Below are 19,804 nucleotides of genomic sequence, written 5' to 3' on the forward strand. Positions count from 1 at the left end.
TAAAGATTCTTAAAAATGATAATATAAGTTCCCCTGGACACTACTCGTTATCCACCTAATCTCTTAGAGAAATAATCAGCCTGTTCTGAAAGGCTGGAACAAAGTTCCAACTGTAAGAGAAGTTCAGTAGCCAAGCAAGATACAAAATAAATAAATAAAATGAATAGATTATTTTTTGTTTTGTCAGTAATAACTCATTAGGAAGTAGAAGAGGATGGAAAGATCTCTCACTCTATGTATATGCACCAGGCAAGGAGAGATGTTTTTAAGAATAGTGCAGTGCTTATATGAAGAAAACCACAGATGTTTACCAAGAGATATGAAAGTAGACTCAAATAAACAGAGCAAGTAAATGGAAGAGCACATTCCTGAATGAGAAAAAAGACTTAATATTGTAGGCAAGATGTCAATTCTTTATAAATCAATTTATAGCTATCATCTCATTCAGACGGACATCGTGTAAAGCAAACTCAACATGCTATTTTTTTTTAGCATGGCAAAAATGGCTCCAAAGTTCAACTGGGCTACAAGAAATGTCAAAGAAAAGAGCCAAAAATATTCTGGAAAATACCAGTGAAGATGTACTACCAGATCTTAAACACAGAATAAAAGCTTCTGTAATTAAAACAATGTGGTTAGAATGGAATAGAATAAATATCCTGGAAATACACACTAGCCTACAAAAATTTAGTGAGAGGCAGTGTTTCAAATCAGCAGGGGGTGGGGGGAAAGGATCGTTCAGACCACAGAACTGGAAACATTTGCTATTAAGAAAAAGTTAAAATCCTCTTACATCTTAGAACAAAATGAGAGAAAAAGATAAAATGTTGGATCTGCAAGATGAATCATACAACAAGTAGAAAAAATGCAAACCAATAGATATCTAAAGCTAGGAATGGGAAGGGTTTTGTAAGCATAAAAACAAGAGGAAACATCAAAGTGGAAAAAGCAGATGAATAGGCAGGCCGGCTTCTGTGCACCTAGGAACTCATAAATGAATTTTTAAAAGACAATGACAACTGGGTAAAACATTTCCAACATTACACCAAAAGGTTAATATCTTCTTATGCATAAAGAGCTCTTATAAATCAATAAGAAAAAAAGACAAATATAAACAGAAGAACAAAGCAAAGGGCAAGAATGTCGATAGACACAGAAATAAACGCTCTCATCCACTGGTAATCAAGGAAGTACAAATTGAAACCAGAAGACACTATATTTCTCCCCTACTCAAAAGAGTATAATTTAAAAAGATTGTAAAAGGCAAGACGGAGGTAAAATGGATGTTCACATTCTATTTAAGGGGGGTGGGGACAGCACAGGCTTTCTGGGGTCAACATGGTAACAGAGCTCAATCCTTCAGTGAGTTTCGTTCTCTGGTGCAAGGCAGGAGCCAGCTCCAGGAATTACATCTGAAGAAAGAATCCCACAAGCCCACAGATATTTGTTCAAAAATAATAAAAAAAATCTTATTGCAGTGTTATTCATAGAAGCAAATAGCAGAATTGTCTATATAATGGTAATGGAATACAATGAAATATCTTCTAAGATACTGTTTCAGAATGACTAATGACAAAGGAGAAATGATTGAAGATTAAGAGAAAAAAAGCAAGAGTGGGGAAAAAACAGAAAAAAAAAACGTTTAGATGCATGTGCATGGTATGTATTCTATATGATGACTCTGTCTGCTCAAGAGAACAAGTAGATTCTAAAATGTTAATCGTGTCTAATCTCTCAGTGATGGAATTGTGTATGGTTTTTCTTTTTGTTAAAAAGTTCATAAAGAATATTACTTTTATAATTAGAATGCTACGTTAGTTTTTGTCTTGGCGGTATTGGGGTGTGAACTCAATGTCATGCATTCTACCACTGAGCCACACCTCCTCCTCCCCTACTCCACCCCCCCCCACACATTGGTCGGTGGTTCTCAGACAGGGTCTCCATTCCTTCCCTAGTATGCACTTGAATGGAGATAATCCTATTTTTCACTTTCCATCATAGCTGAGATGATAAGACACATGCTACCATGCCAAGCTTCTTCCACTGATATAGTCTAGTGTCTTGCACTTTTCTGCTTTTGTTGACCTGGACTCTCTCTCTCTCTCTCTCTCTCTCTCTCTCTCTCTCTCTCTCTCTCTCTCTCTCTCTCTCTCTCTCTCTCCTGGGAGGGATGCTAGGAAGATAAACACAGACAACTCTTTCCCCTTTTGAGATTCTCCTAAATCTCAGCCTGTAGCTTGGATGACAAAACATGTGCCACTGAACTAGCTATTGGTTGAGAAGGGGTTTCTGTAAATCTTTCTGCTTCAGCAGGCCTCAAACCTCAATCCTTTCCATCTCAGCCTCCTAAGTAGTTAGTATTACAGGTAGGAACCAATAGTGCCCAGCAATATTTGTTAAATTTTTAAAAAGGGAACTTGAAACTCATTATACTGGAGGATTTTAGCCAGAGCCTGAAAAGGTTAGACAATCAAATTTTGTGCCGAAGTCATTGATGGGATCACCTACATATATGGAGTCTGTAGTATTGTGTACTTGGTAACAATATTTGCAAGGGATTTCATTGGCCCTAAGCCACTGTGGAACTAAGACATTAAAAAAAACAAGTAAATGGAGAGCAGAATCCTGGCCAGTGGCACCTGCATGCATACCAGCAGGTCAGGACACAAGTGTATTAAGCAGAAGCAGGCATATAACTCAATACAAGCAGCTCTCCCCTCTCCTTCCTCTGACTTAACCCTCTCCTTCCCCTTAGCTTCTCTCTGGAAAACAATTTGTTTTCTACAGTAGTTGATGAGAAAATGCCCTCTTGTGGGCGTGACAGTGGACCACCTCGAGAGTGTCACAGATTTCTAAAAATGTGGTTAGTCAAGAGAATTCCTTTGTTAAACTCAAAGATATTTTCTAACCTCAAGTATCAACCTTTTGTTAAGCTGAACATACATTTTAGGAGGTCATTAAACAATCCTCGGTTCACTTCTGTGTGCCTAACTTAGCAAGTTCTGATGATCTTCAACAGCATAATCACAAAGATAATTATTCTTCTTTCTAAACTTCGGTGTGATTTGATAATGACTGAGTGACTCTCCCCCCCTCCCCTCACCCAAATCAACGCCCAGAATCTGCTTCCTTTCTGCTCCCAGGAACCCATCACCTGAGATTGACAGGCAGCAATTGAAAATAATAAAATTATGTAAGATGAGCTTGTAATCACCTGCATTTCACAAGAAGCAAAATGCATTTCGCTCTGGCTGAGGAACAGAAAGTTTCTTCCTCATTTTAAATCTGTATCAGAGGTAAAGCCTTCTATTAAAACACAATTCTCTGTATGCTTACAGCGTCTGGCAGGCTGCCAAGGACACTATCACGGAGCTACTGCTGCAGAGGGGCAGGCGGTCAAAGGCATGGAGCATGCTCCTGAGAAAGAGGAGCCAGTCTCCCGATGCTTGGGAGGACTGGCCACATCCCAACTCTTCGGGGCAGATGCTCTGCAAAAGGAAACACATACACAGGCACCAGGAAGGTAACCAAAAAATAAGGAAACACATACACAGGCACCAGGAAGGTAACCAAAAAATTCTTACCTCTTTGGCACGTGCACACACACACACACACACACACACACACACACACACACACACCACTTTGGGGGTCTTCCTTTCTCCTTCATTTTTTGTGTATGTTCTTCTTTTCATCATTATTAAACTACAAACTTTGGCATCCCCAAGTAATTTACAGACCCATGTGACCACTTGGGGGCACAGTTATTTGTTACTACCGCATGGTGTTCCCCAAGGTGAGCCCCCAAGGTTTGAGGCAGGGCTTTAGTTTCCCTTAAGACAGCACCCTACCCCACCCCACCCCCCATCACCTTAGCTCTTACAAAACCCCCAAGTGGAACAAACCCTGAGAGAATTAATTTTTAAGGGGAATCTGAGATTGATCAAGAGGACATTTTTACTGAAACCTTTTTCAAAACTGGTTGTCTGAAAATCCCTCCCGCGTTGTAACCTATCCCTTTTGTTTCCGTTATGATTAATTTGCACATTTACAGGTTTTGTTCCTGGGCTAGATTTATTTTTTTCTATTTCTCCCAATACAAAAAATTGTGATTATTTTTAAAAACCTGGATTTGTTAAAAGTAGGAACATGATCACTGTTATGTTCTATTTGCAGCCTTTTGTCTTTTTGTTTTTATATATATGATATCACATATAATTATGTCTCTGATTTCTTCTAATTAACTTTCTTTCATAATTAAAAACTATTCTTTCAAATGACCACGATAAAGTCACTTTAGAAATTTTGCTCCCAATCTCCAAAAGAGTGGTTTCTTTCCTGTGGTTTCCTGATGAGTAAATAGCATGGCATTGGCTTTTGTGGGGTTCTTTTGCTGGTATTTTGGACTTAAAATTCAGGGCCTGGGTGCTATCCTTTAGCTTTTTTACTCAAGGCTGGTACTCTACCACTCAAGTCACATCACCATTTTTTGCTAACTTGCCATACGAGTCTCACGGATTTTCCTGCTTAGACTGGCTTCAAATGGCAGTCCTCCTCCTCAGAACTCAGCCTCCTGTGTAGCTAGGAGAACATGCTGAGCCACCTGGTGAATACAATGGTTTTTATGCTAACCTGGGCCCTATGCCCAAATGCCCACCCCAGGGTAAGTTCTCCCTCAGATAAGCCAGGCTGTAGAGCTCATGGGGGGAGGGGAATGTGAACCCGAGTGGGAGTTGCAGAGGAGAGACTGAGGCTGAGGCAGAAACATAGTCACATAAAGGTTCTGGAAGATGAACACTGCTGAGATTTCACCAGGGACCCCAAGGACTTATCAAGGCGAGGTTAGTATTCTGGAAAAGACTCTTAGCCAGCCAGTATGTGGGAAATGGAGCAACCTTTATCTTTCCTGGCTGGCATTCAGATGCAGAGTCATTTCACGCCCTGGTGAAGGGATCCCTTATCAAGTCACAGGTTTTAGGAAATCATCCCTATTTGCATGTAAATTCTATAGAGTTTGCACCTTTCCACTCAGGACAGCTTGGGGCCATGCTGGATGCTCAGGAGACAACCCCCATGCCATTCTTTCCTGGCATTCTTCCATATGCAGGCAGGTCAAGATTCAGTTCTGTCTCTGACTTTGCCTGGCTGGTTTTAGATACGGCATTCCCTTCTCTTCACCTCACAAGTCCAAAATGTAAAATGTGCTGGGAGCACTGGCCTAGATCCTTAGAGGAAAACCAACAAAGGAATAGACACAAAAGGTGAAGCAATCTTTTCCCCCAGGAGCACATGGTCAGGTTGGGCCAGTTGGGGGCTTCCATGCAGCTGTGAAAAGGTTACATCTGGAACCAGTGTCAGGGAGCCCCCACAGGGAGGGGCACTGACTCCTAGGGAGCAGTAAAGGACAGGCAAGATTGGAACAGAGATTTCTAGGTAAGGAAAAGGACAGAGGGGAATTGAGCATGTCCTCAACCACTCAGCCAGAGACTCCTTGGAACCAACCGGCAGTACTCTGCTCAGCAGTGACTGACTTTCTGGCAGCATCCAGACTCTTCGGAGAGAGAAACAAGTCTCTTAAAAAATAGGTCTTTTTTCTTCGTCTGGTACCCTGTGTCTATGGGTGAGTGAGCAGGACATGTCAGGCCCTGACTTGCTGAGGTGAGTTTTCTTCAGTTCCATGTCGATCAGCCCAGAGACTGTAAGGCAGAAAAGTTGAGGCTATGCCTATCTAGTCAGTCTGCAGATGACCATGTGAGTTGGGGTAAAGAGTTGAGGATGCCAACCTGTAAGGCTGTCAGCCGACTCCCTAACCACAGAGCAAAGTCACCAAGCAGGCTCCTAATAGTGACTGAGCTTTCTGCAGGACAGCCTGCAGGAGAGAAGTCTGCTCAGCTTGTAACATGAGTGTCTGGTCTGCTGGGTGCCATCTTCCTAGTGAAAATCGACAAAAAGCCTTTACCTCTGGACGAGTGGCCAGTCCAATAAGTCAAAGAAAGTGACCAGAGAGAAAAAAAGGTAATAATCTAGAGTGATGAAAATGTTTGACATTTTGTTTGGGATGACTGTTAACCAGGGACATACAATAACAGCAACTCAATGAACTGAATACCTACATCTGTGATTTTTATTATATTACTCCAACTATTATTGCATAAATAAATAATAAAATAAACAAATAAATAAAATGATGCCCAGCATAGGATAATGTACATGCACAATAAGTGTCCTAGTAAAAACAGAATGAAAAGAACACAGTTTTCCCCTACGTGAATTTTGAAAAGAACGTATTAAATGAATCAGTTGGGAAAACATTTGGAAATCTAATATATTTTATTGTGCTAAAATACATAGACTATAAATTTACTATCTTAGCCACTTTTGTTTTTGGTGTAGGTCATACGGCTTGAACTCAGGGCCTGGGCATTATCCCTGGCCCTTTTTGCTCACGTTTAGTACTCTTATCACTTTGCTACAATGCCACTTCTGGTTTTAGGGTGGTTAACTAGAAATAAAGAGTCTCATGGACTTCCTTGCCTTGGCTGGAAATCCTCAGTCTCACAATCCTCAGATAGCGCTGCTTCCTAAGTGGCTAAGATTACAGGCATGAGCCACTGGTGCCCAGCTCTTTAGCCACTTTTTAAAAATGTAAGGTCAATGCAGTATGCTCACACTGTTGTATAATCATCTCCAGAAGTTTTTATCTCTGCCAGACGGAAACACTGTCTCCATTAAACACTAGCTCCTCCCCTTGCCCCCTGAAAGTTGTCTACTCTACCTCAGGGGACAGGAATCTAATAGTAGTTGTTCTTTTGTGACCATTGTGTCGCACTCATCACAAGGTTCACACATAGAGGGTTTCCTTCCTTTTGAAGGCTGGGTTATGTTCCATTGTGTGTACTGGTGCATCCTCTTATCCATTGATGAACTGCTTCCACCTCTTGGCTACTAGAAATACTGCTGCCCTGAGTCACATTGGTGAATAAAGACCAGGTTCCAGTCCCAACTTTCACTATTTTTTGGGTGTATGCTCAGAAGTGGAACAGCTGGAGCATATGGTAAGTTTATTTACTTCTATGATGAGCCTATATCTTTATATCTAGGAGCAGTACACAAGGGCTCTAGTTTCTCCACATCCTTACTTATACTGGAGATTTTCTTTTTCTTTTCTCTTCTTTTTTTTCCTTTTGTTTTGTAATGATCATCTGAATAGAAATGAAGTAGTATCTCAGAATGGTTTTGGCTTACCCTTCCCTAATGACTAGTTAGTGATACTGCACACCTTTTCATGTGCTTAATAGTCACCGGTATATCTTCTTTGGAGAAAGGTCAATTTGAATTCTCTGTGGTGTTTTGTTTTGTTCCGTTTAATTTAATTAATTTAATCCAGGGAGTTGCAAGTGCTCTACCATTTAAGTTATGCCCCTAGACCTTTTATTTGCATTTTGTTTTTCAGTTAGGGTCATGTTAACTTTTACCAGGATGGCTTTGAACTCCTGCTTCTGGCTTCCAAGTTGCTGGAATTACTGATGTGCACTACCTTGCCTGCCTTCTTGCCATTTTAAAGTCAGGTGGTTCATTATTGAACGTTTTAACTGTAATTTCAAGTCCTGCCCTCCCTCCTGTCACAGGCTCAGTCCCCAGAGAACACTCTGTCCTTCCTCCCCGGGTCTCATCCCCACCTTGGAAGTCCTTATCACAGCAGCAAGGGCCGGGCAGACAACTGCTTTCCCTTTCTCCTAAAATCACGGAGACTAGATCCAGCCCAGGTATCTATGCCAGGAAAAAACAAAACAAAACAAAAACATCACTTCTGGAAGGCAAATTAGAAATTTTGAAAAACAGAGAAAAAACTGTGAGTACATAGTTGAGTGCTCACCCCCTCCTGCAGCCTCACCTGCGGCTCCTCGTGAACCCAAAATGGCTCTTAGTGGTATCCTCGGAATGGATGAAAGCCTTAGGTTCCTAAAGTAGAAACCAGAGCAGAGCCATGGCAAGGAAGGAAGACATCAGAGAAGCAACAAAGGGGCTCAATACAGCCCTGCTCTAGAACCTTCAGATTTAGGCTGTAGCCCTTGACCTAGGATGCAGCTGACAAGACAGTGGCCCGTCTTTATTCCAGACTGAGGCATTATCTGCTTACACATGTGGCTCTGTCTGCGACTTTCCTGCATGTCCCAGTCTCCGGTGCCTTCCGGGTCTCCCAGTCATATCCCCTCCCTCCAGAGAACACCATCCTTTGTGTAGCTTGACCTCTGCCCAGGTGTGCCAGAGTAGAACTCGTCAGACCCTTGGGGCCAGTGAAGAAATATCCCTGTCATACGAGAGGTGACCACTGTACAGAAGTCAAACAAGTGACTTCCGTGAAACATGATGTCTATGAAAATCACTTTTCTCTTCTGGGGCAAAGAGAAAATGTCAAATCTTAGTGCCATTTGGCTGTGGGAGAGGGCAGTTTCTCCACACCACATGAAGCAATCCTAGGGCTCCTTGTCGAAGGATGTCGTGTGGGTTGGTGGACTGAGAAGCTCTGGTGTGTCCCTGTGGCATACCAAGGTTTTAGCAAGAACTATGGTCTTTTCACAGCTTGAATATTATTCCAGTTTTGATGATTAAATCTGGTTGGAACAGCATGGACCAAATAGATTACAGCACTGCACTTCCAGAAGGCTCTTTGCTAGGACAGCCAGACTTGCTGCTATGTGCAAACTCCCAAACTCCAGCTCCCAAATACAGCACTTCCCAAATTCGATAGTCCTTGATTTTTTTTTCTCAGAAAACCTGATTCCAGTTTCTATAAGTAAAGTCATCTTGTATTTCTTTACATAAACCAAATAAGCTAATTCAATGTAAAATAACCTATGCATTCTGAAGAAGACAAAATAGGACTGTCTTTATAACAATACATCCTCAAGATGGATGTAGGTGGAGACATGAGGATTTGACTCTGCAGCTTTCATGCAACTCAACATCATGGAGACCAAATGGGGCTGCATATGGCTGAGCACACGACCCTCCTTACAGCTACCCAAAATGGAAATCATATTCTAGATAGAAAATACCAGGCAGTTGCCCCTGGTAAACTGAGCGCAGCAAAACTAGACCAATCAGCCCACCAGTACCCCGACAGTGTCAAAGCTGACTTCAATGAAGAGCGATTCTATGCTTTGACGGCTGCATCAAGGTTTCCATGTGGTTCTCTATCTCTATCAGTGATGAAGGATCAAGGTTCTTGGTTTTTGCTTATATTTCCAATTGCTCAAATAACTGAAATGTAGTCCTCATCATGCTTGTCTTGACTGCCACCCCCCACCCATATGCAACTATCTTAGGGGGACATATACAACTGTAGCTCACCATATGAGATATGCATTGCTTGTATTGGTCTCTTGCCTTGTTCAGGGTGAGGAGCTGTGGACTATACTCTTGGCGGCCAAGGCAATACTAAATGCAATCGTTTCTAATTGCTTATTCCAATTTATCTTGGCACAGACTAGTAACAGTTTGTGGACTGGCATGAGTCTATGATCATGCCTGGGTTAACTTCATTTTTTTACTCCTTTCCAGTGACTTGAAGAGACTGGTCAATGAATGGTAGCAGTTGTGTGGACCACTGGGGCCAAGACCCCATTCCTCTCTTTGGATCGTTAGTATTTGCTGGACCAACCATTGTCCATGGACTTACTTCACAGACACTCTCCAGAATAGCCAAAGAGTAAATACTTGGCACATATGCCAGGCCCAGGGCTAAAATACAAAGATAGTCTGTGCCCTCCAGCGCCATGACCCCTGAGATAAGTCCCAAATAACCACTTGTTCTCATAGAACAAGGCATTTGCTGGCCCTGTTCTAACAGTGTCACAAATGGAACTTACACAATGCTCAAAGATTCAATCCTCATATAGTCAAAGTGAGTGCATGACGGGGAGCCTACTGATTACAAAGAAAAGGAGTCTGGACCTAAGCCTTGACGGTAAACTCAGACTCAAACTTTTGCTCAGTTTACAAAGATGGCAATAAATTTAAGCATGAAGGTGCTTGAAATCATACTAGTGGGTCTCTGTTTCTTTGAATTAATATTAGATTTTAAAGGGAAATTAGCTGGACCTCAGCATAGTGTGTCACTTGTGGTAATTAATTAGACTGTGGTTTAACATGGGATTAATGGCAATTTATATTTCATAGAAAAGGGCATCTTGGCTCTTTCCCTTCTTCATGGCAGACAGCTGGATGGCAGGCTTGTACATCTTATATTCATCATCCACACTTGTTGATCTGACCCTCAGGCACATGCTCTGTCTCTCTAACTCATCCACAAAATGGGAATAACACTACCCATGTCACAGGGCAAGCAGTAGGGGAGCTACCATAAGAAAGGAACTGCTCCTTCCACAGAGCCTTCTCCACATCTTATTTATAAGCTCCAGAGCTGAATATTTATCATGAACTTTCCACAGGAAGCCAAGTTCAGCTGCAGTTGTGATCCAAAAGCAAGTGCCTATGGGTGGAAGATTTTTTAAAAAGAAAAGGGAAAAGAGAAAGGGAAAAAAGCCGTAAGAAGAGCTGTGACTCAAATGTTAGAGTGCCAGTCTTGAGCAAATCAGCACCCAGGCCCTGAGTTAAAGCCTCAGTATTACCCCCGCCCCGCGCACGCCCGCACACATGCGTGTGCACACACACACACAGAGAAAGGTAAGATGGTTTCTCATTTGAAATTCAAGATTCACTACTCCTTACCATTTCTTAATGTTGCTAAACACAAGTGCCTGGCAAGTGTTGATTCTCCAAATTAGCCTAGGCCTGTGACTAGCATTTGCTTCTCACAAAAGAGTTCTCTTGAATGCTCTTCCCTTACCGCCCTACTCCTCAAAATGGGATGCCGTAAGAAAAAGAAAGCCTTGCTCTGATTTTACCTTTCCTGTAGAAACAAGCCCTGGAGAAAGGCTGAGGGGGTGGGGCTGGAGTACCACAGGAGAGGGCCGCCTTAGTCCAGGAACAGCCAGCAGTAGCCAGCCCTCCTCCAGCACTTGCTGTGGAATAGCTTCCTCACCGGCTGGAAAGATCTCAAGCACTGTAACCCAGAGGCCCTCTGCTCTGCTGTAAGTCTGACGGAAACTGCATTGCAAGAGTTAAAATAGGGAGCAAATAGCATTTCTGTGGTGTGTGCTCCAGGCTCTGTTCACACCCTCTACTATCTGCAGAAAAAAACTAATATAAAGAGTAAAAATAGGAGAGGAGATGTTGGAAAATACAGTGTTATTGCCCTGCCATAGCTGTCTATGTAATTTGTAGGTGTTTTATTTTTCTTTTAAAACAATACTTTTTTGAAATACTACAAATTTAAGAACTCTAAGTGCTCTACAAAAGGCAGACACTCTGTTGACTCTCAGAAGTGCCAGAAAGATCCCAAGTTATCACTGGAATGATGTAGCTCCAGGAGAAAATTAGTCTTCAAAGTCTCAAGTCATAAATCCTAGAAGATTCCATTTAGATTACTTGGAATTTGTCAATGCATGTTTAATAGATATAAAACCAACTATAGCATCTGAAACTCCACACAATGACAAACCCCTGTGCATACAACTACACAATCACTGAGTGAAAAGTCTGAAAGGTAGACACTGATGTTTATCATCAGATATTGTCTCTGGACGTAAATGTTTTGAGGCAAATCTTATTCTTAGCCTTGAATGTATACCTGACCCTTCCTTTCTTCATTCCCTCCTTCCTTCCTCCCTTTTCCTTTCTTTTATTGGCTTTATGACTCACTAATTATTTCCTATGTGGGCTCACAATGGAAAATGATGCCATTCAAGCAGCTACAAGCTTTTTTCTCATTAGTCTTCCAGAAACCAGAGTAAATGGAAACAGATGGGCCAATCCAAAGCCTAAGTTCAACAGTGAATGTTGGTGGGACCTGGTTGTTCTTTGTAAATTCATCTTTCCTCCAATAAAATTATTTTATATAAAATTTTAATTAATATGGGCAATGAAGTATCTAGCATCACAGGCAGTGAGCAATGGCCCAGATGTACTGAAATTTACTCTGAAATATGAGAAAAATAAGTCATGCCTCACAGACATACACACATATACTCGCTCACATGCACACGTGCGTGCACATGTGCACACACACACACAAAATACACAGACTGGGAGCTGAGGGATCTGTGTTCGCTCATAACCAGATATGTAGTATGGCTAGATTTGTGGCCTTGGGCCAGTTGATTACCTGTGAGCCTGATTTTCATTTGTAAAGTATGGATAATCCCTACTTCGAAGTGTAGATATGAGGATTAGAGATAATATATGTAAAGTATGAAAATACAGTGGGCATCCACAAATGGAAACTATTATTATTATATTATTGGGGCTTGATAAAGGTTTGGTGAATGAATAATAGGTAGACTAGCTGACCTCTAAATTCTACAAGAACTCTAAAATTATGATACTAAAAATGGAATTAAAAGTTCATACATCAAAGCAATGAAGGGTATTTTTAGCTATTGGAATTGTAATGCAAATCTCCTATGCTTTTCAGAATAAGTAGCAATAATGACGCTCTCGGGGTACAGCATGTATACAGGTCCTGGTGTACCGTTAAAACATTTATGATTCACATTTAGCAGGCTAGGGGCTCATGGTTTCTGGGCATTCTGGGCTGCTGCTGCTACTTCTCCACAACTGTTCTCTCCAGTTCTGCTTTGCAAAGTCCTTGTCTGTGATGCAGGTTTTACGGAGTTTCCTCTGCTAAGCCTCACTTCCACGCTACACAGCTGCTATTACTCCTCCCGTTTTCAGAAAACGGAAGCTGAGCGAGCTGAAGGATCTTTCCAAGGTTGCAGAGAGAGAGAGGCTTCAACTCGCATAGGAAGCCTCGGCTGTCACCCACTTTAATGCACGCAAACCCCTAAAACAAAGACATTGGAGCACAAGAGACTGGATGGACTTGCGAGTCAATGCACACACAGAAAAGGAAGAACAAATGTCAGTAACATCCACTGCATTCGTTATTTGACATTATTATGTTTGCCTCCCACCACGTCTCTTAAAACAGAAGACCTACATTTGTTGGTATTAAAAGTGCCAGAATACAGCGATTTCACTTCTGGGTTATACACCCAGAAGTATTAGTGGTTATATACCACAAGAACTGAAAACAATGTCTTGAAGAGACATTTGCACAGTCGGATTTATAGCAGCATTACTACAACAGCTAAGAGGTGGAAGCAATCCAAATGTCCCCCTACAGATGAATGGATAAACAAAATGTGGTACACACACGCAAATAAAGTATTATTCAAGTTCCAAATGCAAGGAAATCCTGTCACATGCAACTGATGTGATGAACCTTCAACCCTGAAGTGAAGAAGTCAGTCACAAAAGACAAACACTGTGTGAGTCCACTTCCATGAGGTATCCGAAGTAGCTGCATGTATTGAAACAGAAACTAAGCTAGAGAAGAGAACGAGTCAATGTTTAAAGAGCAGTGTTTTAGTATCAGAAGACAAAAAAGTTTTGCACAGCAACATAAAATACTCACACTACTAAAGTGTACACATAAAAACAGAAAGGATGGTGTTATGTTTTTTAAAAACCATAATTTTAAAAGGAAGTGGTAGAATGTATGTCTGCATCTATTCTCATACATAGATTGTGTGCACATATATGCAAGGATGTATGTGTGTACTATGTATTTATCGCAAGTTGGTCAATAGTTTTTTAAACTTTGCCAACCTCAAATAAAATAAACTATGAAATAAACTATAAAACAGACACTTGGAGGGTCCATGGTAGTCTTGAAATGTGTGTGGGACTGTCCTCTTTGCCCATGCCAGGGTCCCTGCTGTACCTATGCTCCTGGGGTTCTCATTTCAGGTTCTTAGTCATTCGGCAGACAGCTGCAGCACAGTCTCTGAACCGTGTGGGTTTCATGAAGCTCCTCTGCCTCGTAGAAAATGAGAGATCTTCTTCCCTTTTCCCATCCCGAAGGTGGAAAGGTCCTCCTCCAACAGGGAAGTCCATTTCAGGAGGGATTCTGCCTGGACTTCTGATGATCAATTTCCCCACGAGTCCCTGAAGACAGGGCTCACTGGCTTTCCTACCTCTGACTTTCAGAGAGAGAGGCCCTGTGCAGCTGCTGGAGGAACTATGGAGTTTGATTTCAGAATGGTTCTTACCCCAGCGTTTTTGATCCAATGTTCAGATAAAGGATTATGACTTACTTTTTCTTCTTAAAATTATTTAAACTATTTTCTTTGGTAAAACTGACTGTAAATGTTAAGTTCTTTTCGGGCAATTGCTCCCCAATGTTTTAGCATTTTAGAAGAGGATCCTAGTTTTTTTTGTGTGTTTTTTTTTTAAGCAATAATAAAGGGTTAAAAACACACACACAACAGGCTTGAACTAGGGCCTGGGCAGTGATTCCCCATTATATTCCACCCCTTCTCTTTCTTTCTGTGCCACTACTGGGGTTTGAACTCAGTGCCTGGGTGATGCCCCTTAGCTTTTTTGCTCAAGGCTGGCTGATGTACCTACCTCCATTTGTGGCTTTTTGGTGGTTTACTTGGAGATAGAATCTCAGGGACTTTAGTGCCCAGGCTGCTTCTAACTACCATTCTCAGATCTCTGCCTCCTGAGTAGTTCGAAATGCAGGTGTGAGCCACCAGTGCCTAGCTATAAATGGCTATCTTATGCAAAGGCAGGAGTATTCTCCAATTTCTAAACATTCATGTCTACAGTTGCCCAGTATAGGGCAAGCTACTAAGAAAGGCCTGAGGAACATATGACTTATCTGTTCACAAAGAGATTTCTTTTTCCCTAAATGCCTTGGGTTTATATTCACTCAGGAGAGCCAACGGTTGGCTTTCTTATTCACAGTGTTTCTCCCACATCCTACCCTCAAGTAGGCGCTTAGTTGACTGATTACAGAATCACAAGGTTGGTTATAATTCCATTTCTCCTTCTGACTTTGAACTTAAGTGTTGTAATTACTTGCCTGATCCTAATAAGTCAGTAGCGTGCTAATGCTTGCCTTGATATTTCTGAAATATACAAGGGAGTGTTTAGCATGGGATCGCATCATTAGAAAGCAGTTAAAAGTGGATGAACAAAATTAAGTATATCTGCCTGTTCTGTAGACACAAAATGTTACTATGATTCTAGAGACACTATGTGCTGCAACTAAATGTATATTGTATTTGGAGAAAAAAATCCTCTAATGTTCTAAAACCTTCTGGTTTGGGCCATTACTGGAAAAGATCCTAGAAAGACTGACCTACTCAAATACACAAACTTGAAGTCACTCTAAGCTAGATACAGATGAAGACACAAAGAATACTTAAGCCATAATGAAGCCGAGGGAGGCAGGTAAAAACAAAAGGAAAAAGAAAGGAAAAACTTTAGTCAATTCTGTGGGATTGAACTGGTATCTCCTGGCCATAAATTAGATGGCTTTACAGTAAAGCCTGCAGGAAGAGGAAGGAAGAGAAGAAAAAAACAAATAACTCATGCATACACACACATACACACACACATAAAATGAGAAGCAATACAACTACATAAGCATTGATGGTGTTATTTGAGTCTGTCAGGAAAAAAATTAACTCTTTTATATCTGTGTGTTGTTGGGTGTTGGAAATAGTGTCAACTTTTGGAAACTAACGGGAGGAAAGAAGGAAATGTTTTAAGCTCGGCATGATTTGCAGACAAATCAATTGATAAAACAAAAGACAAAAAAAGATGGCACAACTGAGATTCATGCCAAAGATTTATAAGGTTGACTAAGTAAACAAAAATGAAGGGATCACCATGGAAATGCATGAATATTGAAATAGGCAAGATTTGAATAGACTAATGATATGCCTCACTTAGACTGACAGGTGTTGATAACAAACTGTGACACTCCATCTACACCAACAGCCACACTTCTAATGTGTTTATTCCTAGAAAACAGGGGCTGAATTTAAAGGTTGCTTTGGTAATAGCTTATAAGCAAAATACATTTTCTAATCTTAAAGGGACTGACTCAATTTTCACCTATTTGAAAAAAACAGCAAATCAAAAACGTTTTTTAATCCATTTGCTTTCTGTTATATATATATGTGTGTGTGTGCAGACATACGCGCATATACGTATGTATATATATCCACATACACACACACACACATATACATAGTTTGTTAGTGGAAGTCCTTCTCTTGAACTCAACTAGTCTTTGTTCCAATAAGCCTCTCACTGAATTCTGATCTAGCTTATCTCCACAGAGAGTGCCTGAATTATGACCACCACTCATTAGAAATATAATTAAAGAGACACAACACTAGGTCTCCACCCCCTACCACATACAGATGAAAACCAATAACCCTTAATCTATTTGTTACCATGGCTACCATAGGATATTTTATTTCGGTAAAACTCTAGGTATTTCGTTGGGAATTGTGGCTTGCAAATGAAAGTTGGAGACCTATGAATTTCCATAACTGTCCTAAAAAACAGGGAAGACTGAACAGGGGAAATCGTTTTATCTCAATCATGAATAAATATGGTTTATAAGATGCTCGTGCACTAAAGTTATTAAAATTGCATCATTCTATAAACTAATTTAAATGTCATTAAATTCGTACAAGGTTTAAGGGCACACATGCTAGTAATTCTCTGATCTGAAGCAAGGTGATAAATCAAAAGCACTCCAGAACAATGTATGTATGGGACGGAGACAGGGTCTTTTGGAGGCACACAGCTCTTTACCTAGGCTGTGACTAATGAAATGCCTGCACGCCAACCAGACCTTACTGGTTAGACTACCTGTGCTTACTGGACCTATTTCCTCTGACGAGATGAACAATCTAGAAAAGTGTTCAACCCTCCCATCCACCCCCCCCAATGAAAAATTTAAAAGTCACCTTTACAAACCTTCTTGCTTAATTAAAACCAAGTCAGGAATAAAAAATGGGCTAATTAAAATCTGTTGCCATTCATCCTAAACGCCAAGAATTTCTCAAACCCGTCCTTCCCAGGCTGAGTTAAGCAGTCAGACCACACGGCTAGGGGGAAAACAACTCTGTGGTGACTAGACGCATGGCTTTAAAGAGGCTTAAATTAGGGTAAATACAGCTGTAACCAGGACAGATCTGTCCCCGCGAGGAGAGTGCAGATCCCTGCGTGGCTCCGCCGAAGAGGGGCCCGGGAAGCCTGCGGCGGCGGAGCCTGGGCGTCCCGGGGCTGACCACTGGAACTTTCCGGTGCCGCGGCGGCCCGGGCGTCCTGCACGTCCGGTCCCTCCGGCGGCGACGAGGAGGTCTCGCCTAACGCTACACAAATACCTGCGTCCACGCTCCGCCCGGGGCGCGCCGCGGCGCGAGCATCGCCTCGCCTCGCCTCGCCTCGCCTCGCCGGGAGAGGAGGCGCCGAGCGGCGTAGATGGCAGCGGCGGCCGCTCCTCCGCTCCTCGCCGATCCTGGGGAGGAGGAGGTGGGGGGGGGGGGGCCGGACGGGGACGCGCGGGAGGACCTGACAACTGACCGCCGTTTCGGCGTTTCGATCCCAGAGCCCCAGGACGGCGACGGGCTGCTTCTCGGCACGCGGGACCCTGGCATCCGAAACTGGCTCTCAACCGCCACCACCCCCCCCCCCCCCCGCCACACACACACACACACACACACACACACACACACACACACACACACACACACACCTTCGTCCACACCGCCAGCCGCAGGCAGGCAGCGCGTCCCCGCCTTCCCTGCCCCGGGGAGCAGCCGGGGTGGGGGGAGACGACCTACCCCCGGCTCCCCCCTTCGCCCGGCTTCGCGCTCCGGGCCCCGGGCGGGCGAGCACGCCTCTCCCTCGGGGGCCCGCCCGGAGCGGACGCTGCCCAGCGCGGGCACCCGCGGACGACCGCAGATAACCCTGGCGCTCTGGGTCGGCTCCAGGCCACGCAGACCGGGGCGCGAGTCCACCGCCGCCAGCCCGCACACCCGCTCCCCCCCCCCGCCCGCCCGCCCCGCCACACACACACCCGGCGGCGGCAACCGGGGCGCGCGCGTCCACACCGCCACACGACGCGAACCCGGGTCCGCTACCCCACATATAAACAACCCCTCCCTCCCCATCGACACCACCCCCTCGGCCTTCGCCCTCCCCGACGCGCCGGCCCCCGCCAGGTGCCAAGGGAGGCGGGCAGGAGGCCGGGCGGGGAGGCGGGGGGAGATAGTGAGAACCAGATCTCTGTGGGTTCCTTTCTCCACGGCTTCCCAGCTCTTCTACCTCGAAAGTTACTTAGGATCAAGTGAGGAAACGCAGTCCCCCCCAAATGCAGGGTCTGAGCGTACGACGGGGCAGCGTCCCTTACCTGGCTTCCCCTGGCACAGAGGCAGTCCCGGGTTCAGTTCCCCCCCCCTCGGTGCCGCCTGGCCCCCCAGCCCAGCCGGGGCCCTGCGCTGTGCAGGGGGAGGTGGCCTGGAGAGTGGTGCGCTGCGCGCTGCCGGGCCCAGCCCCAGGGCTGCCCGGGCCGGGTGTGTGACTCGCTGGAAGCACCCCTGAGCACCGAGACGGTGCCCCCCCCACACACACACCGGGGGCAGCCCCTTACCTACACACTCGGGGGCAGGAAGTTTTTCTCCCCCTCCTCCTCCCCCCTTTTTTTTTCTAAACCCCCGGAGCGGCGCAGGCGCAAGGGCTCCGGCATGCTGGTGAGTCCAGACGCGGGAGGCTCCAGCCGCCGCCACTGCCGCGAGAGCGGAGCCCAGCGTTCCGGGCTTCCAGGGCCCCGCTCCCTAGCCGGGCCCGGCACGGGCAGCTCCCGCCCCCGTACCCTGGGGCCCCACGCCGCATCCCAGCCCCCCCCCCCCGCCACCCCTCAACCGCGCTCGGCTCCTACCTGCGGCCGCGTCGCTCCGGCCCCGGCCCGACGCGCAGAGAGCCCGGGGTCGCGAGTGGGCGCAGGAGGGCTGATGAATAGGGGACGGCGCCGGCGGGTGGCGGTGGCGGGGGCCGCTCGCGTCCTGGCCGGGAGAAATGGATCCAGGTCCAGCTCCTCGCGTTTCTGTTCTCCGCCTTCTCTCCCTTCTCCTCCTCCTCCTCCTCCTCCTTCTCCTCCTCCTCCTCCTCCTCGGCCGCCGCCGCCGCCGCCTCCCGGCAGCCCAGGGAGGATGCCCGGGAGAGGGAAGTCAGTCCTTCTGCCTGTCAGCCTGTGCGGCTATGCGCGGTGCGGCGCGGCTCTCATCGAGGCGGCGGCGGCGGCGGCGGCTCCGGCAGCATCGCCCCCGCCCTCTCCCCACAGCCGCGGCGGCCGCGGGGCTGGAGCTGCCTCCGGGCTCCGGGCTCCGAGCTCGGGGCTCCGGGGCTCCCGGGCGGGGGGTAGGAAGGGTGGGAGGGGGAGGGAGGCTGCGCTCAGGCGCGGCGATCGCTGGGGCTGCGGACGGGCGCTGCGGAGCCGGGGCCGGGGCTGGAGCTGGAGCTGCGGCGAGATCCGCGGTGGCGGGGACGGCGACGGCGGCGGCGGCGCGGGGGCTGGCGCGGCCGCGGCGCGGGGACCATGCTCCCTTCTGGCTCGCTCCGCTCCGGGTACCGTCTGCTTTAGCTGCGAGGGAGGCGGGACTCGGCGCGCAGCCTGGGGCGGGCGGAGCCAATCACGGGCGCCCGGGTGGGCGGGGCGCAGGGAGGGGGAGGCGGGGCGCCCGGGCCCAGCACAGCTCGCTGCCCCTCGCGCCCGAGGGATCCCCGGGGCCGTGGCGCGCCGGCCCGGGGCGCGCTGCCAGCGGGTGTGTCCGCCGGTCCGTCCGCCGGTCCGTCCGCAGCCTCCGCC

At 45.7% G+C, this 19,804-nt stretch overlaps 1 protein-coding gene across 5 annotated transcripts in view; it reads right to left on the reverse strand.

Annotated features, from left to right (window-relative positions):
* The window catches only part of Klhl29 (kelch like family member 29), a 287,642-nt gene extending 268,110 nt beyond the window's left edge, over positions 1-19,532 (reverse strand). For all 5 annotated transcript variants that reach the window (XM_048353357.1, XM_048353356.1, XM_048353360.1 and 2 more), the window contains exon 1: positions 18,878-19,532. The gene's annotated coding sequence lies outside the window, so the exon portion shown is untranslated. The remainder of the gene's footprint in view (positions 1-18,877) is intronic.
* Between the last annotated feature and the right edge of the window lie 272 nt (positions 19,533-19,804).

The sequence above is a fragment of the Perognathus longimembris genome, chromosome 8 (assembly GCF_023159225.1).
Source record: "Perognathus longimembris pacificus isolate PPM17 chromosome 8, ASM2315922v1, whole genome shotgun sequence".
Classification (NCBI taxonomy): Eukaryota; Metazoa; Chordata; class Mammalia; order Rodentia; family Heteromyidae; genus Perognathus; species Perognathus longimembris.